Below are 25713 nucleotides of genomic sequence, written 5' to 3'. Positions count from 1 at the left end.
TGTATAAGTGGAGTAGGGTAGTTTGGTCTCCTCCCCACTTTGAATTGGAAACAAATTTTAACAGATCAAGTGCCTTCAGGCATTTAGTTTTAAGGGATTTAATGTGGGGTAGAAAAGTTAGATGTGAGTCGAAAATAAGACCCAAGAACCTGGCCTCCTTTACTACTTTGATGGGGGTGCCATTTAAAAATAGTTCTGGATCTTTATGCGGTTTATACTTTCTGCAGAAATGCAAACAATTTGTTTTTGTTATCGAAAATTTAAACCCGTTTTCAAGAGACCATTTTTCAATTTTATTGAGACAAATTTGTAATTGCCTCTCTATTGTATGCATATTTCTACCTCTACAAGAAACATTAAAATCATCCACAAATAGTGATCCATCTACTGAATCACTTAAAACCTTAGAAAGACTATTGATTTTAATACTAAATAAAGTCACAGACAAAATACTGCCTTGTGGAACACCCTGATCTTGATGCATGTAGTCTGAGAGGGTTGTTCCCACACGTACTTGAAACTGTCTGTCATTTAAGAAATTGGATATAAACTGAGGCAAGCGACCTCTCAACCCAAAAGAATGTAAATCTTTCAAAATTCCAAGTAGTATCATATGCTTTTTCGAGATCAAAAAAGATTGAAACTGCATGTTGTTTTTTAATGAAAGAATTTTTTACAAATGATTCCAAACGAACCAAGTGGTCAGTTGTGCTTCGGTTTTTACGAAAACCACATTGTATATCAGTAATCAGACTGTTGGTTTCCAAAAACCAAACTAAGCGATTATTTACCATTCGCTCCATGGTTTTGCAAACACAGCTAGTTAAGGAAATAGGTCGGAAATTTGATGGATCTGTATGATCCCTCCCAGGCTTTGGAATAGGAACAACTATGGCTTTTCGCCATGAAGGGGGAAAATGTTGTGTTATCCAAATATGGTCAAAAATGCCAAGTAACGTTTCGAGACATGATTCAGGCAAGTGTTTTAAGAGTTGGTAATGGATATCATCAGGCCCTGTTGCAGTATCGTGAGCCTGTGATAGCGCAGTATGAAGTTCATGTAATGAAAATACCTCATTATAATCTTCACCATTATCAGATTTAAAATTTACTGGTTTCTTCTCTTGGTGTATTTGAAAAGAATTTTGGATGATAATTTGAGGAGGATGAATGTTTAGCCAAAGTTTCACCCAACTTGTTTGCAATATCAGATTTTTCAGTTAGTATGTTATTATCATTTTTGAGATGCTGAATACTGCTGGATTTGAAACCCTTGCCTTTAATTTTTTGGATCATATTCCATACCCTTGACATAGGAGTACGGGAATTTATTTTGGAAACGTAATTTTTCCAAGTATGACGTTTAATGTGTTTAAACGTTCGTCGAGCTTTAGCGTAACTGATTTTTACATTATTTAAGTTATGAACAGTGGGATGAAGACGAAAATATTTCTCTGCTTTCTTCCTCTTCTTCCTAGCCTGTTTGCATTCATCATTAAACCATGGTTTACGGATGTGCGGATTTACAGAGGACTTAGGAATAGTTTCATCAGCTATATGTTTTAGTTTGTCAGAGAACATTTTAATTGGATCAGGGACATCCATGAAAAGGTCTGGTTTAAGTTCCATAAGGCAGGTGGCCTGAAATAATGGCCAATTAGCCTTTGAAAAATTCCATCTTGTTACAGGCGGATCATCGGAAGGGTTAATTGCTGTAAGTACTGTAGGAAAATGGTCACTACCACAAAGATCATTATGGACTGACCATTCAAACTCATTATAAACGTTTGAATCAGTGAGTGACAGGTCTAAAGACGAATATGTTCCCGTTGCAGGATGCAAATATGTGTCAGAGCCATCATTGAATATACATAAATTATTATCAGATATAAATTCTTCAAGAACTTTCCCTTTACTGTTGGTATCAGGACTTCCCCATAATGGGTTATGACCATTGAGATCGAGCCCATTCGACCACCCGTCTAGGCGAAGTCAGGGCCAAAGTGGTGTATTGAGCAAAAGGAACACGATTGCAGGCCCCTATTGCCCTCAACCACCAGGATCCCCTCCTCCGCCGACACAGGGCCGCAACCCACGGCAAACGGGTTGGTGGACCAAATATCCCCCCCCGGGTCCACTACGGGGGTGTCGGCGAGCTCTTGGCGTTACCCAGCACCCACCACGAGGAGGTGACTCGCCACGGGTGCCCGATGTCGTATTTGCCAGTAGCAAGATTATTATACAGTTCAATAATTTCAATTAAAAGTGGATGTTTACAAGAAAGATTTTTAATCGCCTGAAGGCAAGAAAGAGAGTCGGAATAGATTATATATTGTTTATGTTTAGGGTGTCTTTGAATATATTTAAGAGCAGTTAACATGGCTTTAGCTTCAGCAGCAAAAATAGAGCTGTTATCTGGAAGTCTAGAAGATATTGTTCTCGATCCAATGACAGTGGCACAAGCTACTCCGCCACCGTCCTTGGACCCATCTGTAAATACGGATTTATAATTGCTATATTTAGTTTTTAATTGATGATATTCTTGTTTATATTGTAATTCATTAGTTTCTGATTTTTTAAATAAAGTTAAAGTTAGGTCAACTTGTGGCCTAACCAACTGCCACGGAAGAGAAGAAAGGAGACGGGAGGGAGCTATGTTTTCCAGCTCAATGCCGGCCGAAGAAAGAAAGGGTTTAATTCTGTGTCCTAGAGGTGGAACAAGAGAAGGCCTCTTGTCGTACAAATGTTCATAAAGCGGATTGAACACACAGTCATAGGCTGGGTTAGATTTATTAGAATATAATTTAGTAATGTATTGTAAAGACAATTTTATACGGCGTTGTGAAAGAGATGATTCATCAGGCTCAACGTAGAGACTGGCAATAGGTGAGGTTCTAAAAGATCCAAGACAAAATCTTAGACCTTGGTGGTGGACAGAATCTAATAGCCTGAGGTTGCTTTTACAGGCTCCACCATATACAATGAAGCCATAATCAAGTTTTGACCGGATCAGTGATCGATAAAGCTGCAGGAGGGTAGCATGATCCCCTCCCCACTTAGAATTTGAAACGACTTTCAACAAGTCAAGTGCCTTCAGGCATTTAGTTTTGAGGGATTTGATATGTGGTAGAAACGTTAAATGCGAGTCAAAAATTATTCCCAAGAACTTTGCCTCCTTTACAACTTTTATGGGAGATCCATTTAGAAACAGTTCAGGATCTTTATGCGGTTTATATTTTCTACAAAAGTGTATACAATTAGTTTTGGATTTAGAAACTTTAAAGCCGTTTTCAAGACACCATTTATCTATTTTATTTAAACACAGCTGCAGTTGCCGTTCAATAATATGCATATTTTTACCACGACAAGAAATGTTAAAATCATCCACAAATAATGATCCATCAATTGAATCGTTTAAAACTTTTGACAAACTATTTATCTTGATACTAAAAAGTGTGACTGACAAAATACTGCCTTGTGGAATACCCTGATCCTGATTATAATGATCAGACAGAGTAGAACCTACGCGAACTTGAAATTGTCTGTTATTTAAAAAGTTGGCTATGAATTGAGGCAAACGACCTCGCAAACCGAAATCATGTAGATCTCTCAAAATGCCATATTTCCAGGTTGTGTCATATGCTTTTTCTAGATCAAAAAAGATAGACACAGCATGTTGTTTATGAATTAGTGCGTTTTTCACAAATGATTCCAGTCGCACTAAGTGATCGACAGTACTTCTATTTTTACGGAAACCACACTGTATATCTGTGATTAGGTTATTGGTTTCCAAGTACCAAACAAGTCGATTATTATCATGCGTTCCATGGTCTTGCAAACACAGCTAGTTAATGAAATCGGATGATAATTGGACGGATCCGTTTTGATCCAGGTTTAGGTATTGGTACTACTATGGCATCACGCCATGAAGAAGGAAATTTCCCGGAAGTCCAAATATCATCAAAAATAGATAAGAGCGTCTCTAAACAGGTTTCTGGTAAGTGCTTCAGGAGTTGATAATGTATGTTATCAGCTCCTGTAGCAGTGTCATGAGCTTGATCAAGAGCAGTATGGAGTTCATGAATAGAAAACGTTTCATTATAATCTTCCCCATTATCAGAATTGAAATTAATAGTTTTCTTTTCTTGTTGTTTTTGATACTGCTGAAATTTAGGTACATAATTAGAAGAGGAAGAATGTTTAGCAAGAGTGTCGCCCAGTTTATTCGCAATATCTGATTTATCAGTAAGTAATTGATCTCGATGTTTAAGATGATGGACAGTAGATTTAGTACCTTTGCCTTTGATTTTCTGGACCATGTTCCATACCTTGGACATGGGTGTCCGAGAATTTATTTTAGATACATAATTCTTGCCAAGATTGGCGTTTGTTCTGTCTAAAAGTACGCCGTGTTTTAGCATTTGAAATTTTAAATTTATTTAAATTATGCACCATAGGATGGCGACGGAAATAATGTTCTGCTTTTTTCCTTGCCTTCCTAGCTTGTTTGCACTCATCGTTGAACCATTGTTTTCTTATGTGTGGAACTACAGAGGACTTTGGTATACACTCATCAGCTATGGAATTCAGTTCATCAGAAAAGCATTTAATAGCATCGAGAACGTCAATAAAACGTTCAGGTTTAAGTTTTTCAGCACACAGTGTTTCATATAAAGCCCAGTTAGCCTTTTTAAAATTTCGCCTTGATGATGGAGGAACATCAGATGGAGTTACAGCTTTTAACATAGTAGGAAAATGGTCACTTCCACAGAGGTCATTGTGGACTGACCATTCGAATTCATTTAGTAGTTCTGAATTTGTCAATGACAAGTCAAGAGCAGAATAGGTCGCTGTCCCAGGTTGTAAATATGTGTTGGAACCATCATTATAAATACATAAGTCATTGTCAGAACAAAAGTCCTCCAACAATTTCCCTTTAGTGGTTGTAGTCACACTACCCCAGAGTGGGTTGTGCCCATTTAAATCTCCCATAATAATACAGGGCTTCGGGAGTTGATCATATAAAGCTTGAAGATCAGTTTTGGCAAACGTCGTCGACGGAGAAATATAAAGAAAGCATAGCATAAACGCTACATGTAAAGTAATTCTCACTGCAACAGCCTGCATATTAGTATTAAGTGAAACAGGGCTTTGAATAACGTTTTGTTTGACTAGAATGGATGATCCGCCAGTGGCCCGATCACCCGGAGGTGCAAAACAGTGATATGCATTAAACTGACGAAGGTTGACTATCAGCTGTGGATTGAGACTTTGAGTGTGCCTGAGATGATGATTTGTGATCAGAAGAAGACTTTGAGGTACTAGGAAGTGATTCCTCAGTCTGTGATGATATAGCTGGGTAGAAAAGCTGTGGAGAATCGCAATTTACCCAAGTCAAGGTAGTTTGGCATCCTGTGGTTGATGTAGTGTTAGATTTAGATCCCGATGATGTTTTTGCTACTGTAGCATAAGTTTGTGGAAGATCAGATCTCTTTACCAGTTTTTTGGCCTCCGAAAAAGAGATATTTTGAGTAAATTTTATTTTATTGATCTCCATTTGCTCTTTCCAAATAGGACACTGTTTAGAAAAGGACGAATGGTCGCCTGAGCAATTGGTGCATTTTTTATAATCGCTGTCAAAATCTTCTGTTGTGTGTGTCTTCTCACCACAGTGAGCACACACAACAGACAATGTGCAAGTATTTACACCGTGTCCATATTTCTGGCATTTAAAACACCTGAGCGGGTTGGGGATGTAGGTATCAACTTGTATCTTGCAGTAGCCTGCCTTCACTGATTTTGGAGCATTTGGACATGAGAATGTAAACAGATACGTATTTGTTTTGACGGTTTCGTTGTTTCTGCGAGTTGAAAAGCGCTTGACATATAGTACACCTTGATCTTTCATTTCAGATCCTATATCAAGTTCCGACATGTCATCAAACAATCGATCTCTATCTCTCACGATACCTTTACTTGTATTCAAGGTTTTGTGTGCAGAAACCGTGACGGGAATGCCCACGAAAGATTTAATATTCATCAGATTTGTTGCTTGCTGCTTTTTCCCGCACTCGACTAGCAGGGCACCCGAACGTAAGCGTCTTATGTTCTTCACATCCCCAGCAATGCCTTGAATACCTTTGGATACAGCAAAGGGGTTCAATTTCAACGGTGTCTTGTCAGGAGTCTCAATCACAATGAAACGTGGCCAATACTCAATCGATGTAGACGGCCTATGGTCAGTATCAACAGGGTCAATATCAAGTGGACGTTTTGTTTTTTTTGTTGGAGTTTCAAAAGCCATGGTTAGTGTAATACGGTTCATCATCCGAGCTCCCCACCCACCACGGAGTATCACAAGGACAATGCTAAAGCAAGCGGGCCTCCAGCTTACAGCACCAAGGATACCCGGATGATATACTCCAGCAGAAGAATTCGAAATAATTAATCTACCAGACTGGCCCCTGAGCCACCGCCTTCTGGGCAAAAGACTCTAGGCAAAATTTCAGAACTTCAAAAATGCATTTTAAATTTCGAAAAGCTCAATGAACAAATAAGCCAAGACCGAAAGTAAAAATCGAAATAAACTTTGTGCAATGATACATATCCTCCATGCACAGGGCTTGGCATGACCAGCCGATTGGTCGAACCGGGCCCATTCGACCACCCGTCTAGGTGAAGTCAGGGCCAAAGTGGTGTGTTGGGCAATGGAACACAGTTAAAAGCCCCAGTGCCCTCAACCACCAGGATCCCGTCCTCCACCGACACGGGACGCAACCCACGGCAAACGAGTTGGTGGACCAAATATCCCCCCGGGTCCACGACGGGGGTGTCGGCGAGCTCTTAGCATTACCCAGCACCCACCACGAGGAGGTGGCTCGCCACGGGTGCCGCCTTAATTTATAATGTTGAGTATTAACTCCAGACAGGAAAAATGCCAAATGGGAACCTTTGTTGAGTAACCGAAGTGGTGTTACTACTAATTATACCTGAGAATGATGACAAATAACACGTGTAGGTTTCCACCATCAAACGCGAGTTACAGCAAGGAAGATATAATCTCTGTGTCGCATGGAGCCTGAAAACACTTATGGGCCGAAACTGTTTTGAGGATACCAACGGAACTTCGTTACATAAGGAATACATATAGGCATTTGCTGTGTACTTGGGTAAATAGGTGTAATAAGTTTTTTTTACGTAAAAAGAATTTCAGATTTCTCTACCAAAGGCAAAGTCACCGTGTTTAGTTTACGAATTCAAATAAATCAACTGTATGTTTTTATTATCATAAATAATAAACCAGGGTAGCCACCATAGCTACCAAAATTTACGCATAATATTTACTATCACAGCTGAACCAACACTCAAAACTACCTAAATATAAAGCTTTGCAGTCTTTCGGGCTGAAACAAATGGCTTGCTACGTGCCTGTGGACATCATATTTTCACGTAACATGACAGACAGACAGACAGACAGGTTTTATTCAGTAGTGAAGGCCCAGTGGCCCATAGTACAGTTATTTTTTCTTGTAACAAATATTGGTCACGTGACACGAAATTATGGTTTTGCATGTAATTTAAGGATGGACATCAAATGTTTTATAAAAATGACAGCTGATTTAATAGAGTCATCGTTATTAGATTTGAGAACATGATAAATCTTCTAGTGTATTTTTATCTCTTCTATAACGCTGTATTTTTAAGGCATGTAGAGAAATTATAAATTTACAAAAATTTCTTAAAAGGGACTTATCATTAAGGACCCTAATATATTTTTCAGGTCCAAACAAGTAGTTTACTCCCCAAATTTCAGATCCATATAACAATATTGGTGCTATTTTAGTGTCGAAAAGTAAGCAAGCTGAGTCAAATGAAATAAATTTATTAGCCTTAAAGAGTTTGAAAATGGGAAATAATGCCTTCTTAGCTTGTGCTGCAAGAGTTTTAGATGTCATGGACCAATTTAATCGGCTAGAGAATAAAAGACCCAAATATTTATAATATGAAACAACATTCATACTTTTGCCCCGGAATAGCCATTTTTCCGAATGTGCCACTATACCCCCATTTCTAAAGACAACTATATTAGATTTTTCCATATTCAACTCTAGTCCCCATGTGTCACAAAATGTTTGAAGAATATCTATCTGTCTCTGCAGTCCGTTTACCATAAATGAAAACATAACAATATCATCTGCAAAGAGAAGTAAAAGTAAATCTTTGATTTGGGGAGTAACAAATATTCCATTATTACATGATTTATACATATCATCTACAAGTTCATTAATAAAGAATATGAAGAGTACGGGGCTTAATACACAGCCTTGTCGCACACCAGCGGAAGTATTAAACGATTCAGTGTTGCCTGAATGAGTTCTAACACAGGCTGCAACAGAGTCATACACGTTTCTTAAAATATTATACATTTTGCCCTGGCATCCTTTGGTATGTAACATAAATAGCAATTTCTTACGGTAAACAAAATCAAAGGCTTTCTTAAAGTCGATGAAAGCGCAATAGAATCTCCCTTTAGGTCTGCAGAGGTACTTTGTACATAATGACTGTAATATAAATAAATTATCAGTTGTACTATAATTGGGTCTAAAACCAGCTTGAGCCTCGTCAAGCAGTTCGTTTAGATCAACCCAGGCACGTAAATGCTTTTCTAATATATTAGCAAATAATTTTCCAGAAATATTTAGAAGAGATATTCCACGATAGTTGCATGGTTCTGATACACTTCCAGACTTGAATAACGGGACAATCATGCCCATATTCCAAACCGATGGGAATTTACCACTGTCAAGAACTACATTAAATAAATCTTTCAAATATGACACTAAAGAAGTACAAGTACATTTGTAAAATGAGGGAGGGATACCGTCATGTCCCGCTGCCTTATTCCATTTCAATTCATTTATAGATTTTATTACCTCCTCTTCGGTAATTGGAGTTGACAAAACATCATGCGAGAATGAAAGCTCTTCACAATCGTCACAGTTATGCGTTGAGACGAAATCGTACACTGATTTATCAAAATCTGAAAGGTGTTTTGCATCTCTACAGGAAAGGAGACCTTTGAAGTAATGATACCATTGGTACGGAGAAATATTATCTGTGGGAACTGTTTTCTGAAGATAGCGTTTTAACGTGCTCCAAAACATCTTACAGTCAGGATTTCTTGCTGCTATTTTAATATCATCTGCAGCTTTGGCTAAATAATTATCTTTTTTTAATTCGCAACATTTTTTAAAATTGCGTTTTGCATTCAAATAGGAATCGAGGTTAGAATTGCATTTATGCTTTCTGAAACAGTTTAAAAGTCTGTATTTTACAGACTTAAGTTTGCCACATTCTTGATCAAACAAGGAGGTTGCCGCGATTGACGGTGATAAGGTGTAGTGAGTCTGATAGCTCCTGCTCTAACGCCGGATAATTGAAGTAGGGATGTAATTTTTGAAATGGCAGAGTTAACATCAATATATAGTAGATCTGTGAAATCATTCAGGATACCATTCTTCTGTCCCATAATCAAACAGTACTTGTAAAAGTCTATTTTCTAATATGTCCATGCCGTTGTCTTCTGAAGCTGTATACTCAGGCGATCTTTCTGGGTGGATGTATACAAATCCAATAAATATATGGAAGTGTGCAGAGTCATCTGTTAATTTGAAAAATAAACAGTTCTCCCAGTCCATATACACTCTCTGGAAAAAAGAAGAAATATTCTTCCGGATAGAAACTGATATACCTCCTGAATATCTGCCAACATTATGTCGCCTGGCGGCATTGCATACAAAATTATCAAAATTACTGAATGTAGCGTCTAGGACGTGCTGTGCATCAGGACTCATTGTTTCAATACAACTGAATACATCATGAGATTCACAAAATGATGTAAAGTCAGGATCTAATATTTTGGTATTTATACCACAGATATTCCAAGTACAAAAACTTAGATAATGTGAAATACTTATCTCATGATCTTTAATACAAAGAGAAGATTCATCAACGGGGCCACCGCCAATTTCCTATCTGGATCCTTGAGCAGACGACACATCGTGAGGGGAGTCAGCCTGGTGATGAGCAGACAGCGTGTTGTCTGGGGGGACAGCGGGAGGGGAGTCAGAGCGGTGATGAGCAGGTTGACTTCTGCTCGACCAATTACGGCGTCGGCCGATCTGACGGATATCTTTGGTATACTCATCAAAAACAAAAACATCACCGTCAATGACAAGCTTGTCATAGCTTAGAAAAGCTACCTTGTTCCCGTCCCTTGCCTGTTTCATAAAGGGAAATATAACTGTTGTCTGATCCAGCGAATGTTTTCGGTAAAATCCTCAGAAACTTTATTAACACCATCCCCCTTCAACTGACGTCTCCCCCGTTCCATAACAGATTCCTTATCTTTATAAAATGTGAAACGGACAATGACTGCTCTGGTACCGGACTTGCTATGCAAGCGATGGGCGCGGTCAATGGGAACAGATGGGGCATTAAGCATGTTTAGTTTATTTGCGAGAAAGTCTCTAACTTTATTTTCAACTGTGTCCCATGTTTCACCTTGTTCTTCTGCAATGCCATGTATAATGACGTTATTACGTCTGGACTGGGCCTCTAACTTGTCTGTCTTCTTCTCCAAGAAAGACACCCGGTCTCGGAGGGAGTCATTTTCAGATTGAAGCGCACGTATCTGATCGTTGAAATCACGTGCGAAGCGGTCAAATTTATCGTTGAGAGAGGTAAGATCAGCTTGGATCGACTTTAGTGCTACAGCGAGGTCCGACCCATCTGTCAATGGTGGCGATGATACGGTGCCGGTGACATTGGTGGTGGATAATCTGGTCTGCATCCTATCCACGGAATTGTTAGTCCTGGTCTGGGACTGGCGAGGTCTTGGGTTGGACTCAACGTCCCCCGAGACAGATAAGAGGGTGAACAACAACACAGCGAGTCTGAGTGTCAAACGGGTACCCTGGGGTAGCCTTAAAACGGGGCAAAAAAACACACGTCTCACCTTGGTCGGAATAAAATATACTACAGCGCGCCTCCAGATTTCGGTACACAAACCCATATCGGCTTCACTGTATCCTCACACTTTCATGCAACACCCTGTACCTTTAAATTGCTGTTGCGAACTGATATTTGGCCATTAATTGCAAATTAATGTGCCGTTCAGTACACACGTCCACCTGGACAGGTAAGTCACGTGACATCCAACATGATTAAATATCGAGGTTAAAAACACAGAAATAGGATCAAATTGGATCAGTCACTATACCACCCAAGCATCCGGAAAAAAAATACACTGCTGGGATAGTTTGTTACGATCAGACAAGGAGTACCATGGATATTTTTAGATAATGGCATATGATTGGCATCCGACCTCCTGACTGTTGAGGTGAAGATAATTCTGCTAATGTGGACAGGAGCCCAGTCCCTTTGTCCGGCACGGTCGAGGGAGCGGGCGCTGACCACTTTGCAATTTGTTTTCGTAATTAGACCGTTGGCGTAAAACATTATTCGCTCCGCATCAGTGCCCCTTTAAGGGGTCAAACGTAACCCCAAACTGATATTTGATGCTGAGAAACGTTCAGCTCGCAGACCTACTTTCCGACACCAGAGACACACTGATAAACACCCCTTTCAGGGAATGTAGAATGTAGTAGCCCCCAGGATGTAGTAAATCTTCTGGGGGCACATTCCACATCAAGCCCTCCTTCAACAGAGGTTTCAGAGGCAACTCTTCCAGAGGTACAGGGAGAGCGAGAACCGATCAACCTGCTTGGGATCGCAGAGTCTCTCATACCAGGTGGGTCAAATATCAGCAACTTTTGTTCCCTAGATGCCCCTCCTTCCTCCATGTTACATCTACAGGTTATTCAAAAGTTAAACCTGGATATTTTGTTCCACAAGGAATCCCTTACAGGGAGTCGTCTGGAACATTTTAAAAGAAAATTACAATTACAATGCTTCCTGAAATAGGTGGAGTGGTTGGCGCAATCAACAGGGTTTTGATCCCCTTTCAGCCTTTGTTCACTCACTTTCTCACCACGGGAATAATCAGTACAGGACCACAAATACAGCTAAATCAGCTTTGTCTGCTTTTCACCCCACTATCGAGGGCTATAATGTGAGTCAACACCCACTGGTCAGGGAATTAATGTCATGGATTTTTAATCAGAATCCTCCCCAAACCAAATACTCTGTGGTCTGGGATGTAGATATTGTACTGCAACATCTTAAAAAATGAAAGACAATACTCATTTGTCTGACAAAGACCTGTCTGAGAAATTTACAATGCTTGGTATTAACCTCTGCTAGTAGGTCTTCAGAATTATTTTTTCTGGATATCAGACACATGGTAGACAGGGGCACTGAAGTAGAATTTACACTGATTAAACCACCCAAGGTGACTAAGAAGGGAGCAAAACCCCATTCCTGAGTTTCAGTGTCTATGAGAAGGATCCTGCAGTTTGTGTAGTTCAATGCCTAAGAGGGTATTTAAAACGCACAGAACCTTGGAGAGACGAAGGTAGGTCTGGTCTTCTCTTGAGCTATGTGAAACTGCATAGACCAGTTTCATACCCAAGTATTGCAAGCTGGGTAACAAACCCTATGAGTGAGGCAGGTATTGACACTTCACACTGTGCTTCAGTCACAGACATCTTGAAGTTCGCAACTGGACCAAGGCCTCAACTTTCAGAAGTTTCTATCTGAGAAATACAGCCAGCATTGAAAACTGTATGTCAAAGATACTTGACACTAACAGACTTCGAACTACCAATATCACATCTACTATGTATATGACGTGAAATTGGAAATTTCACAAGCAAACGTAGTCTCCCACCCTCAATTGATAAGATTGATTTTGCATTCGTCAGAATTATTGCATTGCCAAGGTTTAGTTTCATTCCAAACTTTAGTATTTATGTCAGTCCTATTCGATTTTAAAACATATTACAATTATGAATTGATCTAACTGATTCAACCAAATCATAGTTGATAATACTATGTTTTGCTTGCAGTTGAGTGCCATGTGGGCGGACCAGAGCAGAGCTGGCCAGGAAAAAAAGTGCGCTCCGCTGGATGACCTGTGTGACCTATGACCCTGTCTAGGGTGTTTTCGCTTGAGAGTTGAAATTTTGCGTTCAGTAAATCACCTGTATGATCTGATTAAATGTTTTGCCTTAACTCTCTGGTCTTTTTTACTTTCGGCCCTTATGAAGAAGGGTTTATGGGTAATTCGCCTCGCGAGATATCGCGTAGGGAGACTTCACTAGCTTTAACTTCCGGATATCATGATGAAGATACCAATATCACATCTACCATGTTTACTAATGAAATTATAATTTCACTTTACACACTACGTGTGGTAGTGAAATTTACAAATTTGCAGGAAATCGGACATAGGTAGTGATGTCACACATCAACATTGTTGCACATATTAGGCAATTTCTTTGAAGTGAAGGTCGGTTGAACAAGCGCAAATACAATGGCCCTATCATTCCGATTACACTTTCAGCATTATGATGTATATTTTGCGTATCGTTCAGTGTTTCATAAAACTAACTTCAGTATCTACGTTCAGCCTTGTTCAACAACATACCATACGTGGATATAGGTTATGAGTTTTTATTCTTTGAAAGTGTTTGATTGTTTGAATGATATTTGCAAAGGAAACTGACACATTTAGTGTAGTATAGTACTTCTTTAAGCCTTTACACAAGTGTTAGAAGATCATACGTAGCCATTACTACAACATGTGCTTTAGTTCCAGTACTGTACAATATTCAATACGTCGGGACAAATACTGTAGCTTCATATGAACAGGTTAATAAACAACGATTTAATTCAATCTTATAAGTAAACCCGATAATATTAATAAAAATGGTTTACATATCTTATGAAATGTGTAGGCACGCATATTTAAAAGAATTGTCTTGTTCACTGAATTTACTTGTGTAGTTTTAAAGGCAAAAACATATTGAATATTCACTCATGCACCAGGTGCGAGTTTGATTCATATTTGATTCATTATCAGTGTTTTCTATTTCTATAAAACAATCAATTTAAATTCGATTAAAACATATTGTGATGGCATCAGGTCCTCCTTAATTTGGTGAAACCGTACGTCTATATTCCAATAGTTCATACTCAACCTTTCATTGCATAGTTATGAAGAGAAATAGTTACATAGTCCTAAGAAGAAAACTTTATATCCTAAATTCAATTCAATGAATACTTAGGTGCTGTGAAATATCATGTTTCATTTACATTAAATTGATGCCAAACAGGTGCGCGTGTTGCTCACAATGAGATACGCAATTAAATCATCTAACTGATCATATATTCAGGACACTATTCCAGTTGTTAAACCATACTATTTTTATGTTTCGTCAAAAGAGTGTTGAATTCTGTCATAGCAAAGATCGAGACCTTTTCTATAATTAATGGAATTTAGGTGAGATATGTACTAATCAGAAGACCAATGTCGCCTTTTTCCGACCTTTCAAAATGCACAACACATGCCATGACGACAACTAAAAAATGCATTATTTTCAGTCATGTCATTACGTATGAACATGGGTCTGTTACTCCGTTAATAGTGATGCAAAATTAGTCAAAACACATCTGCACAAATAGGAGAATATGGGAACCTAAGAACTAACGTACGCATCGAATAGGGCCATCCAAATCGCTTTTGTCTGCTTTCTCATGTAGTACATTGGCATTTTTCTTTGAAATTGTGGAACTACCAAAGGTATCCGCTCACACTGTTGAACTTTGTACTGGAATAGTTTTTGTTCACCGTAAACGAAACATAACGAAAATATACTGTTCGTTTCCACAGCAAATTCTCTCCATGTGATCTGAGTTACACTGACCTAGTGTTAAGCATAGAGGCGTTATGCCCCCTTATCTGTATACGCGCATGGCCTCTCTGACGAATCTTGAAGTCATAGAAGAAACATTTTTGACATTTATTGCGATTTTAATGTTGTGCGGATAACGTTGTGCATTAGTGCATAAATCCATTCGACCCTTGAACGGTCCGGGGTAGAATAAGCCTTCAGCAACCCATGCTTGCTATAAAAGGTGACTATGCTTGTCGTGAGAGGCGACTAACAGGATCGGATGGTCAGGCGCGCTGGTTTAACACATGTCATCCCCACTGCGCAGATCGATGTTCATGAGTGCCGGTTTAGACAGCTTCCACTGTAATTACAGTACTAATTACATGTACTACTATAATTACATGTATTGTTATATTGTTGCTGTACATCAGGGATTCATTCAAATTCAACTCTAAAACAAACGTGTGATAACATGAACTGTTGCAAAATGAAATAATATCATGATTTAGTTGAACTACTAGAGCTTAAAATCTCATGTGACCTACAATAAATAAGAACCCTTAAATTGAATGTCAATGTACAGTCCTACCAGATTTATAAGATTTAGGCCTCTATGATCGATATATTGATAACAACGGAAGCGTATTAGGGCCACGATGATTTTTAGTCACATTATCTCCTACGTAGGACTTAGTATCGTACGCCCACAGGTGTTAATTATTAGTATCTTATGCCCACAGTTGTTAATTATTAGTATCTTATGCCCACAGGTGTTAATTATTAGTATCTTATGCTCAAAGGTGTTAATTATTAGTATCTTATGCCCACAGGTGTTAATTAGTTTTGGATTAAAACAAACATCCTGTTCAGAGTAGTCATGGCGCTGAGTCAAGACAAAATGAAAACATTTGACTCACATGTTCAAATTCCATTGAAAATTACAACAACAAACTAAATACTACTTACACGTAGTGCACAGCCCTAGTCGCTACACAGGTGAAATGTGACTGAATGTAAACCCCTGGTCACTTTACGAAATATTCTTACGAATGGATTAATGATCGTGTATATTAACATATCATGTCCGCTTCGTTCGAGTTGTCTGATCGTTGAAAGGGCCGTAATTTTGAATATGCGGACGGTGACGGTGACAATATGAACGTCGCGTTTCTACTTCCAATCTGCGTTCGAAATAACCGCCTGCCCGGAGGCCTAGCTGAAATTGCATCGGGTCGGCACGTTTCAAATATTTGCAGGCCCTTGTGGCTTTCAGTAAATTAGATGTCCTTTTTACAACTGGAGTGTTCTTTCCATAGTTGTTTTCTGTATTTTGTCTTTATCAACGTTCTGGAATCACCCATGATCCATCATAATACCATAGCTTACAGGTTCATTTCCCAGTATTTTAGCACTTTACGCGTAGGAATGTCGACACCAGTCTTTAACAAATAAATACTTCTCTGTTTGCCATAGGCTTGGCAAACTGATCCTATAAAAGCAACGTGAAACTGTGTGCAGTGTGGCAGCAGGCCCTGATGGCAAGCTGGCAAATTGAAGTGTTGCAAAGACTGCTTACAATATAAGTTTAATTAGGTGTATCCTGACGAAGCCGACCAGTCACGCCACATTGTACAGGCCCATTGTGGGACTGGAAACATTGCGATCGTTGACATGGTGCTTTAGATTGTGAGTCGAACCGAGACATTATATCCGTCGAAAACCTTAAACGTAATGTTTCAACCGCTAATGTTAGCCGAGTGAAAGAACTGCGAATCAAGAAACGGTTTACTGTAGGAGGCTGTACGAGGCGATGAGAACTGCCATGCATCGTGACGTCGGTTACCAAGGGAACGTGTGATAAAGAGGAGGCAGATGATAATGGCGTAACGACGTTAATACTGTGTGACATAATGCAAACAAGTGATCTTTATCGTCTGTTAAAATACTCTTGGCGCCTTTGATCTTTTAGCGAAGTCTCTTAGAAATACCCGTACATCGATGACTATCCATGTTTGGTCTATGGTCCCAGAAAAAAACCCCGACGATTTCGCCTTATCGCATGATGGCCGTGTCGCCACCCCCACCCCAATTCAGTCTATGGTATGGACTATGCATTCCACCTTCCCCAAAAAGTTGTTACACTCGCTACTCACTCTCTGTGGTTTACAATATTTAACCCGAATGTGAATTGTTTTCAGACTGTCTATTTTCTGTATTCTTGGTAACCTTTGGCTAATACTCTCTCTCTGTCTCTCTCTGTCTCTCTCTCTGCGGGGGGAACGGGGTTGGGGGGATTGGGTGTGTGGTGTGTGTGTGTGTGTGTGTGTGTGTGGGGGGGGGTGATTGAGAGAGCTCTTTAATTATACTAGTTCAGCGTTAAAGTGTACTTAATTGTGCGAAGCTGTAAAGCGAACTGTAGAGCGAATACCATGAGGGATTCACACAAGCATACGATTACTTGTTTACCAAACTTTATTCATCATTCATTAACTAAAAGTATGTTTAAACCAAATATACACGTAACACATCTACTATAAGTACTATCGCTACTAGTCTCAGCATACCTGACCATGATGAAAGTATCCACAGTAGTCCAAGCAGCTTGCAGTCTGCAAATAAGAAACTTAGTTAGATTAAAAATGAAAAAGAACATGTTATATATATATATATATATGTTCTTTTTCATTTTTTATATAACACACACACACACACACACACACACACACACACATATATATATATATATATATATATATATATTGTAAACTTTTCATTCTATGCTACATGGGCATGGAAACACATATTTATTATAGCGATGATAAGAAAACATGGTTTATGTAGTTTCTAAAACTCCTCTTTGTCATCCCCTAACACACCAAACAAATTACAAATCAATTATATATTTTTATTCCTCGAAAGATAACATTTCGTCGGAGTTTGGTATGTATTATGCAAACATGTGTCAGGATGGTATGGTGGTCAATAGAATGTACAGTGTCATAATATAAATCACTTGGAATTTTCAATTACATATTACTTACTTATTTCTTATTTAAGAGCATTAACAAGAAAAGAGTTACATAATTGAGTATTATTTTGGATAGTATAATTGTACTAGTTTTTAAACATAAGGATATTTCCAATAATATTGTTTGATATATTTATTTCATTATATTCAGAGCATTTGGAGATGAAATAAAATTCGTCCTCAATATCTACAATACAAAATGTACATGATCTTTCATTCGGATTTACCCTATAATATCTACCTGTTTCTATCGATCAGTTATATGATAATATTCTAAATTTGGTTTTATATCACTTGTAGGAGAGAGGCGATACATTTCCCAATGTAAATTGTAAACTGTTGCTATCTGTGAGATTAGTATATAAAATGATACTGATAGGCATGATCAACGATTCGTTGCATGATAACTCCGGTAAGAAATTAGAGGGAAGTTCCTGAGCATGCCAAATGTTTCCAACTCGATACATGTCAAAATACATGTAACTTATGTATTTATTTTAACTTAGATATGCCTAATCCTGCACATTACACCTTACATCATTATCATAAAAATATTCATAACAACCACACAAACTGCTGTTATCCGTAACTAACAACTTATTCCAACATTTGATGATAATAAACCTTCAGCATAAACCATAGCACCTCAACTACTTTTAAACACCCAACAAACGTTTGCAATAATGGAGATGTAACCGACTGTAAACCTGTTTCAGCAGTATGTTTCAAATGCAGTCCGATTGGATTGGAAAATACTGTTTTGACAAACACAAAAAATGTAAATACGGCTTACATGTTTATTGCACACGATAAAAGACCTGGAGTTAACCATGCGGATAAGATAAATCGGTTGCTGCTCTCTCCTTAGCGGTAGAGGGTCTAATGTAACCTCAGTGTTGCCGTTATACCTCACCTAATGAGCTTTGTGTGTGAATATGAAATTAGATATATACTTTTTTATACTGTATTGCCCTAATTTGAAATCCAAGTTTAAAGAGAGATGCTAGTTTTAGTTCTTAGTGTTTTTCGTTGACAGGTATTTATAATTTACTTTCAATTATTATAAATCTATTACTTGATATAGTCACAATATAGCTGAAACATTGCCGATTTGACTTAAAATTGTAACTCACTCACTTGAACAAAAACTGACTGAATAATGCACATACTAATGGTATTCAAAATGGCGTTACGTTGTAAACATTTTTAACATGCATGTGCAGTTTCCCCTTTAAAAGTCCATATGTTTTAGGAGAGAACGTTTATATACTAGGCTTAAATAGAAACTGTGTATTGTCAAAATATTATAGCAGTTTATAAGAACGTTAACAATGTCAAAGGTGCTTTATGGAGAGATTATCAGACCATAACAAGTAGGGAGAATTTCAATTGAAAAGTCAGTCACAATGACGTCACGTGTCCACAAGCAGGACAGGGGTCAAACAACCATGTCACAAGCTCAATAACGTGTATGTCCAGCATTGGCATTGAGAACAACAGTGCGTCGACGACGCATAGAGCCTGTCAGACGTGCAAAGAGGGCTTGCGGGATGTCACGACAGATTCTCTCAAGTTCTGTTGCAAGGTCAAGGACGTTATCTGGCGGATGAGGAAGACGGCATAGGCGTCGATCCATCTCGTCCTAAACATGCTCTATCAGCTTGAGATCAGGTGAATTTGCAGGCCAAGGCAGTACGTCAACGTTGTGATGTTGCAAGAAATCCATAGCCACCCTTGCAGTATGAGGGCGGGCATTGTCCTGTTGGGATGTTAACCAGTTCCATGTCGTTGGAGAAAAGGAATTACCATAGGTCGAAGAATCTGATCCCTGTAGCCCACACCAGTTAAGGTACCCTAAACAATCACCAAAGGAGTTCTATGGAGTGCTGTTAATCCATCCCAAATCCGAAACGAAACCACCACCAAAGCGATTCCTCTCCAAGACACAGACTTGTGCATAACGTTCCCCAACGTGTCTATAGGCACGTTGACGTCCATCACCGTGGGAAATATTAAACCTGGACTCATCTGTAAAACATTTCTCCACAAAAAAAACAGGGGGCTGTGGACATCATGTCGGAACCACGTTTGGCGAGCTTGTCGATGACGTTGTGTCAAGAAAGGTTGTATGGCGGGACGTTGTCGAGCTATGTTTGGGTGAATACGGCGAAGTCTTGGGATGATCCAGGCAATCATCAATGCAGTCTGAAAACTGTGGCGAAGATGGGTCACCCGTATCCATCTGTCCTGTCTTGGCGCTGTTACACGTGGACGTCCAAAACGCAGTCGATCGATAACGTCATTTGTGATCTGTTAGCGTCTCACCAGTGGAGAAACAGTGTTCCGGAGGCAGTGGAAATGTTCAGTCACTTGTCGTTGAGACATTCCCCCACGGACCATCCGAATGGCCTCATGACGTTGTGCACACGTTAGCCTTGGCATGCTATGCGTTTCAATAGCCGTTTAATTTTTGAACGGTCGCAAGGGCAAGGGTTGAGCTAACCAAAGTGACAATATTGTGTGGAATTCATTTGCTCTGTCTCTCTCTCCCGGAATGCACGTGCAACAACGTATTGCACGTCTCGAGGACGAAACCACTGACGTCACGGAATGTGGCATGTGCATGCATGTTGGCTAGATGTCGCTAATCTCTGAGTTCAAATCCTTACGTGTCTACACAGGTGTGATAAAGTTAGATGTTAAATTCTTGTATGCACAGTTTCTTTATGTGCCTAGCATATAATACAACAACGAGAGACAACAGAAAAGTCAGGAAAGCTCACAGGATACGGCAGCTCATATACTATATAGATTAAACGTTATTCCATACTTACATGACATGTGATGATTAAACCTTATTAGCCTGATTCTGGCGCCATCGTACTCCACAGTATCCATTTGATAGTTATCCCAGCGTGAATCAGCAGCTGCAATAGGCATCAGCTATTGTAAAATTACAGATTTGTGAAATGTATACAAAGCTACTCTGATAGCAGTTTTAGTCGGAGTCATTCCTGCTGAAAACATAACGCTATTTAAACAGGACTGAACTGTAAACTGTATACAATTTTACACCACTTACTGAGACGACCAGCTCTAAGCAGCCACATACATCCTCAGTCAGCCAATATGGCGCAGTTGCGTTTTCATAGGTCATGATTATATTACGTCCGGCGGACACGATAGCACCTCTTTGTTCACAAGATCCATATTATGGCATATAAATAGTAGAGCTGTGCAATATTACTGGTAAACTGGTATCTGTACTGTATCTCGCGATACGCATATCGGAATATGGTTCTGATTATGCAATAAAAAATTGGGTCGTCAAGAGTTAGGCCCCTTTGAATTATATCTACCCTTGATCTCAATAACAACACCATGTGCTCTAAAAGTGCCAAATATACCTTTATTCATACTGTTAATGTAACATATTACAACTGGAAGTATCTTCATAAGTGGCTCCAAAGGTGTCAAATATTCTACCAGGCTTTAAGTTTGATTTGATATGTGATACATTGGAGGTATTTGATCGCCTCAAGTTGACCATTTGTTTGTACTCTTCTTTAAGCATCAGGCTTTGAGTGAGCTTTTCACAATTAACATTAATTTGCTATTTTTGTTTGTTTAGGAGTGGGAAATGTGTTATCAATCTGTCATGAAGATCTAAGTGTTATAAATTCAGGGCCGTAGGTAGAATCATTTTCAGGTAGGATCAATTCTGAAAGAACAATTTTACCAAAGCTGGAAAGTTGCGACTGAAAATGACCCTAACGGTTTCTATCAACAATACATGAAAAACTTCCCGATTTAAAGAACTTGTCTTCCCTGACGAGTTATGTACTTTTACCAGTTTTAAAATACAGAACCTGTAACCATAATCCAGGTTGCCCATTGGCATGGCATTGGTCGTAAGAATAGAACCTACAATCCGTGTAAATCTGCTGTTGCAAATGAATTTCGTTATCTTTTAAACTGCCATGCTTTTATTGAACACAGAAAAATATCTTTTCCTAATCTATGAAAACATATCCTTTCCTATGACTTATGGAAACATATTTTGAAGCAAACTCTTGTACAGTCACACAATTTAGCAAAATACCTAAACTTTAAGTATGAAAAGGACTAAATGATTATGAGTTGAGCATGCCCCTAGACCACCCTACACCCTCTCGGTCGCCGCTCGGCGGCTTCGTAAGTGAATAGTACAGTGAGATTTTATGCTTAAGTAGTTCACTTAAACCATTAAAGCGGAATGAACGACACTGACCAGGAAAATCATGTATCCACCTCAGAATAGGATGTGTTCTGGGAGATACGTCCTCTGTTCAGAACACAAGTCCATCTTGGGATCCACACGATCTATTTTTTTCTGCTACACGGGGTGACTCTGGACTCTCGGTTTCCGACCCGAACTGCCCAGCACTGCTGGTTCTCAATATATATATAATTCATATGTGGCCAGTCACTATTTTGAGGTCACTGCCACAGCCAAGGTAAAAGACTGCGTGTTTTCCGAGATCTCGATTTGAGTTTAGGAGTGTCGAGAATAAGATCCTTGATCAATTTAATAGTGTCTCCGAGATCGGTATTGGGGCGTTTGTGGATAGAACATATCAAACTGAGTATGGTTCTTACATGAAAGTGTGTGTTTCTGCACGTGGCATTACAGTGGTTCGCCGAGGCAGATATTCGGTATTATACGCTTTTCAAGTAAGGCTGTTGTAGGTGTAACACGAATGTGTGTGTCCATGACTCGTCATATGTTGTGAGTTTTCCTCTATCTGAGAATAGTACTCTGTAGTGCAGACGGTCATGATCCTGACCATGGATTGGACAGGTCAAAATGACCAACAGCATCCAGGCACAGGGAGGTATATATGCCGGTCATTATCTTGTGTAAAGATAAAGGTCACTTGGTAACCCGCTGAAATAAAGAAAGAAATAAAGTCTTAATGAACCATGGGACATTCACTCATCTTTCGGCTTTGCTGGTACACACATTTCCACAAATTATATATACAAGTATCTTCAAGACGTCTTTTCATAATCACTTCACTAGCTCCCTCGAGTCAGCTGGCCTTTTAATATACGCGATGCACCAGTGTAAGTTCCATCATGGAATGGGTTACCCTTTCGTAAATCACGCGTTGTTTGTGTAATAGGGAAAGTCCATCATGTGGTGTGTAATGCAATGGTATGGTTAATGTAGAAAAGCACATGTTAATCTGATTTGTGGGACTGTGTCGCTTTATATTGGTAACTAAGGGGGATTTGGGTTACCTTTCCGTTGTAAGCGTACGGCCTTAAGCAATTTGAATGGATCGGTGCTTTGAGGGGTTTGTTCGTGAGGTAGTTGGCAAATCAAGTATATGGCAATCCTAGGCAAATACAATATAGTATGGTCCATCCTACTGGGGTTGTAATTTGCGACTGAGATGGGCTTGAAGGTTTCCTTTCTTCAACCACACTTTCTGACCCAGAGTGAAGGTGGGAGCTTGGGCCTTATTGTCATGCCTCGCTTTGTAGGAATCTTGGGCAGTCTGGGCATTCTGTTTAGCAGTGTCTTGAGCCAGTAGAATAAATGGCGGGACTTAACCAATAACCAGTCATTATGTTTGGGAGAATGTAGGGCCATGCCCCCTTAGCATCCTCACAATATGCTCTGAATGACTGTGAGATCACAGAATTCATGCGTTCAACTGCAGCGTTACACTGAGCATGAAATGGTGATGTTTTGAGGTGTTTCACGTCAAATATATGACATAGTTCCGTCATCAGTTGTGATGTCATCTCCTTGCTCCCGTCCGTGAGGATCGCCCGAGCACTTGAGTATCTGCAAATGATGTTGTCAAATAGAACAGATGCGACTTCCTTGCTACCCTTTAATTTGAGTGGGAATGCCTCGCACCAGCGGGATGCTGAATCAACACATACTAGGACGTATTGACGTATTGAAATTCTTCCACAGTGATGAGTTTGCCAATGATTTCAATTGACCATCGGTCAAAAACATCACCAAAGGGTAGTGGTAGTGCCCTTCGGTAGTGGAGATACTGCTTTGCCACTTGACTATCAGTACATGACCCAATCTACATCTTGACAAAGTTGTACATATCAGGCCAATAGTACTTAAGCCAAATGGATGAATAACATTTGTAGACGCCAAGGTGCGATGACAGAAAGCTATCATGATAAGCTTTCATTATATCATGATGTAATGGTTTAGGTATGTACAGCTGGCGGTAACACCGTTTTGGGTAGCCCCCCTTGGTCCTGTGGAGTGTAATGGTGGATAAGCAAATCCTCGACCATGCCATAATCCGGGGCTTGTAGTAGCACACAGCAGGCTGCTTTGTCATCATCCGGGAGTACCTAATCAGTGAGATAACGGATGATATCTGCAAATGCTTCATTTAGCTGTTGTAATTCAGCTCGTTGTGTCCCCGAGACGATAACTGCTTTGCAATATTCAAATGGGGTTCGGTGCAGGTCGGTTTCATAATCAGTCAACAGGGCAGTGTTAGGTGTAGCAATGGTACGTATTCCTAGATGACTCTCATCATCATCATCATAGGGGACTGCTCATACCATCCGCTTTGCCATGTTTAGGGCCAGGCACATACCGCGTGTCAAAATCATACAGGCTCAGGAGGAGAGACCAGCGACCCAACTTTCCTGTGGCATCCTTGATTGATCTCAGGAATTGTAAAGCCAAATGGTCACCGCAAATTTGCATTTTGAAGGGTTAAGATTTATCCCAGCTTCTCGAAATTTGTTGAACACTGCTTCTATTTGGTGAAGGTATTCATCAAATGACTGGCTGTGAATCAACAGGTCATGAGGAGGACATGAAGAAGGAAAAACAACTTGGTGCACTGACCAGTCCAAAGGGCATGACTTTGAAATAGAACTGGCCGTGACCAGCGGCAATAAAAGCAGTTTTCTGCCGACTGTTCGGGTACAAAGGAATCTGATGATAGCCGCTCATCTTGTCAAGAGATGAGAAAATCTGAGTATGACTATTTCCTAGTGACATTAAGGATTCATCAATATTACCGATATGATAATGCTGCACCCGTGATTATTTGTTAAAAAAAGCAAACGCTTTCTTTTTAACTGACAGGACAGGAGCAGACCAAGGGGGAAAAGGAAGGCTCAGTTATGTCATTTTCTAACATGTCCTTGATGTGTGTGTCCATTGCATGTCTATGTGTGGGGTTTACCGAGTATGGACGTTTACAAAGAGGCTGGCTATCTCCAGTGTCTATGGAATGAGAGAACATGTGAGTCATACCTAGTTTAATGATGTCCTTAGCGAAGCAGTCACTGTGTTGACCAATGAATGATAACAAGGTATGTTTCTGTTTGGTAGAAAGATCAGCTGAGGAAAGGTCAATGTCCAGTTCCAATGTCTGGTGAGTCAAGTCAGTCGTGGGCGAACTGTCAGTCAAGATACACGGTTGATAGTCTCAAACTGTTCAGATAAGGTGTCCCTAAGTGGACCCAAGGCCAAGTCTGGCTCAAGGAACTCAAACATAGCAACAGGAGCGTACGCCGGCAAAGTAATTGTAAAGTTGGTTGGGTTGAGTAATCTATAAGGAACCTGAGAGGCGACACACGTCACTACACAATGAATACCTATGACCCGATGAGTCTGGGTCACTGAGGCTACAGCATACCAGGGGAGCTTCCTGGGGTGTTAATTGGGATGTCTAATTGCAAACACAACTCCGAACATGGAGGGATACAAACATGCGAGGGGCATCTGACTAAGATATGTTCTGTTGGAGGACTAAGGAAAGGGGTTTCGGCTAAACCGTGGTA

General features: G+C 39.7%; 1 protein-coding gene across 1 annotated transcript in view; it reads right to left on the bottom strand.

Moving 5' to 3' along the window:
- LOC137289409 (ATP-binding cassette sub-family C member 2-like) overlaps positions 1-21033 on the bottom strand; it is a 149084-nt gene extending 128051 nt beyond the window's left edge. The window contains exons 1-3 of the mRNA XM_067820856.1: positions 20969-21033; positions 20721-20813; positions 17423-17467 (exon numbers count right to left, since the gene is read on the bottom strand). The gene's annotated coding sequence lies outside the window, so the exon portion shown is untranslated. The remainder of the gene's footprint in view (positions 1-17422; positions 17468-20720; positions 20814-20968) is intronic.
- Between the last annotated feature and the right edge of the window lie 4680 nt (positions 21034-25713).

The sequence above is a fragment of the Haliotis asinina genome, chromosome 1 (genome assembly GCF_037392515.1).
Source record: "Haliotis asinina isolate JCU_RB_2024 chromosome 1, JCU_Hal_asi_v2, whole genome shotgun sequence".
NCBI classification, from domain to species: domain Eukaryota; kingdom Metazoa; phylum Mollusca; class Gastropoda; order Lepetellida; family Haliotidae; genus Haliotis; species Haliotis asinina.
The sequence above is the reverse complement of the archived record's forward strand: the minus strand, read 5'-3'. Positions and strand labels throughout refer to the sequence as shown.